Source organism: Apium graveolens, chromosome 6 (genome assembly GCF_009905375.1).
Source record: "Apium graveolens cultivar Ventura chromosome 6, ASM990537v1, whole genome shotgun sequence".
Classification (NCBI taxonomy): Eukaryota; Viridiplantae; Streptophyta; class Magnoliopsida; order Apiales; family Apiaceae; genus Apium; species Apium graveolens.
The window spans coordinates 226,311,764-226,314,892 of record NC_133652.1 but is presented as its reverse complement, the minus strand read 5'-3'; positions in this window follow the sequence as shown (position 1 = coordinate 226,314,892).

The following is a 3,129-nucleotide window of genomic DNA, read 5'->3' as shown; positions in this document are numbered from 1 at the left end:
CATTTTGTACTAAGAATTTTATCTAAGTACAAAGAATAAGATAAAGCAAACATCAACCCGGTTATGGATACATACCCGGGTTTAAAGCAATTATTTTATACTAATAATTTTATCTAAGTACCCGGGTTGAAAGCAATTATTTTGTACTAACAATTTTATCTAAGTACAAAAAGCAAGATAAAGCAAACATCAACAGGTTATGGATCCATACCCGGGTTGACAAAAATCATTTTGTACTAAGAATTTTATCTAAGTACAAAAAACAAGATAAAGCAAACATCAACACGGTTATGGATTGATACCCGTGTTGCAAGCAATAATTCTGTACTTAAAATATTTTCCCTAAAGTACAACAAGAAAGATAGATCAAACATCAATCCGTCTATGGATTCATAACCGGGTTGAAAGCAATTATTTTGTACTTAGAATATTTTCCAAGCACAGAAAGTAATATAAAGCCAGCATCAACCCGGATATGGATTAATACCCGGGCTGAAGCATTCAAAATTTTAACTTAGAATATTTTCTATGTATAAAACCATTATAAAGCAAACAACTAGTTACAATAAATGAAACCAAGTTAAAAAAATAGCTATCCGGATTGGACACCAATCCGGACAAATTCGAAGTTCACAAATCCTCCAAAATAACATAGTACGAGAGAACTAATAATTACATAGGCATGCCCCAGACAGCTTTGTAAATCCGGAAACAACCTAGAGGAAGCTGGGGTTGGGATCATCATACAGTTCCGGTTCATCCTTCCTCTGTTCAATTACATCTTTGGAAGCAAGGAACTCCTGAATAAAACTTGGCCAGCTTGCCCCGGGATCGGTCTTGACATGCCTCAAAGCTACAACCCAAGCTCTCTGAACATTAGGGCCCCGACTTGAGCGACGACCATGTATTACTCCTCACTAGCCTTAAACTCAGCAATGATAGCTTCTTTGTTCAAAGCTTCCTTGGTAGCCAAATCAGCTTTGAGCTTCTCAACCTCCTTTGCAAGACCATCATCCCGGGCCCTTTCCTCATTCAGCTGCCTGTTCAACCCGGATTCAACCATCTTGAACCCCTCTCGGGTCTCATCCAACTCGTATTTCAAGTTATCCGCCATCTCTTTCTCAGAATCTGCAATCTTGTTGGCCTCCCGAACCTCGTTGAAAGCTATATCAGAACAAAGAGCAATAGCACTTCCAACCTAAAACAAAGCAAGAAAATATAAGAAAGTCAAAAACTTCTACCCGGGTAAGTGAACCGAAGTTCGAGAAGAAATTACCTACCTTCAATGCCCAGTAACTTTTTTGAAAGCTGCAGGAATCCCGGATCCCTCCATCTCATCCCAGTCTTCGTCTCCCAGGATGTCGGACATGAATCCAGCAAGATCTACCAGGGTCTTAGTACCCACCTTAACCGGTTCCCCATCTAGATCCCTCCCTTCAGAATCACACACAATTTGATCAGCAACAACAGTTTTTCCCCGGGGAGGCTTCGAAGCCGATAAACTCTTCTTCCTTTTGTGAGTGGGCTCGGGTTCTCGTAGTTCCTACGGGGTGGAGATGATGGGGTCGGTCCATGGATTTTCCTTAACATGCATGGACTCGGAGCCCGGATTCATCTCATTTTGAGGAGCAGAGGACTCAGCTCCCCCTTTACCATTTGCAGACCCGGATCCAGCACCAACAACACTCTTTTTCTTGAAGGCAAGCCCGAGGCTATTGAATGAGGCAACATATGCAGAGGATGATATTACAGCAACAAGATCCGGATTATAGTGGGGAAAACTTGAAAGAAAAACAAGAAAGACTAAGTCAAAAATACTAAGTACTACCGGGTAAGCACACCATATATGATCCGGATATCAAATGAAAAGAATAACCGGGAATGAACAAAGCAGAAATCCAAAAATACAGAAAAAAATAGACTTACACCCAAACTTGAACAAAGTTTTATGATTCAGAAAGGTATCCCGGGTAAGATGGAACCCGAGACAGTCACAAAAAGCGCTAATCTGCTCAATAGCCTCACCCTCAAGAACAGCTGGGTGGAATTTCCTCTGAATCCCCTCTAGAGTGAAATAAGGGAGGTAGGCCAAGTCCATACCCTTCAATAAGATTATCTCCCCATTCCAATACTTTATGGAGATCAAATGTATAATCAGCTTGGACCTACCCGGTCCACACTCAGCAGCTCGGAACCGGATCTTATAAAACGGATTCTAGCTTGATTTCGACAAGTAGAAAAGATGATGGAACAACTTCATGGTAGGCTGGAATTCGGTCTTAGTACAATAAGCAATGAACCAGGCTATAGACTTGATCCCGTTGGGCGTAATCTGTATTGGAGATATCTTATTAACATGTTTGCAGAGGTGCTTTATAAACATATGGCATCGATGATTCCACCTGGATCTAAGATGCTCCATCCAAATTAGAAAGAAGCCATCTGTCGGCCTGTGATAAATCTTTTCACGGGGTTCCGACCATCTCAACTCGATGTCCGGGGTAAACTGGAATGTGGCCCAGACCGCCTTATCCATTTCAGCCGGATCAGCTTCAGCAAAATGGTCCTTCAAGGCATAATGGTCCCGGCTTATGAGAAAATCCGAGAAAGCCCGATCAAGTGCTCCCTAATTGTAGACTTCGGGGTGACCATTGGGTTGTTTCTCATACTTAATCCTCATATAGTAAACAACATCATCAACATCCTTAGCCTTAGTCACAAAATGATATTTCACATCAATCCAATACCCCTCAGGAGTGAAGGTCATAGACCGATCCTGGAGCTTCTTATACCAGAACTTACTGATAACCTCAGTCAAAGTCGCAGCAGTTTTACTCATCATAACCCGGATCTGATCTCTCTTTGAAGAATCCGGATCACTCTCCTGACTTGAAGAACCCGAATAGCAAGAAAACGATCTCTTAGCAAGTTGTTTGGTCCTGACCATATACCTATTAAAATCAATGTTAGTTAGTCTGGACTCCTACAAATTTTATGTTATTACTAAATGGTCCGGACCCGGCACGTTATGTTAGTTCTACCATAATCTACCAACAATGTAAGTCCAACCCGGCCATACATCACAAATCTGGATCAACACTACCCAAAACTATATCCCTACTTATCAAA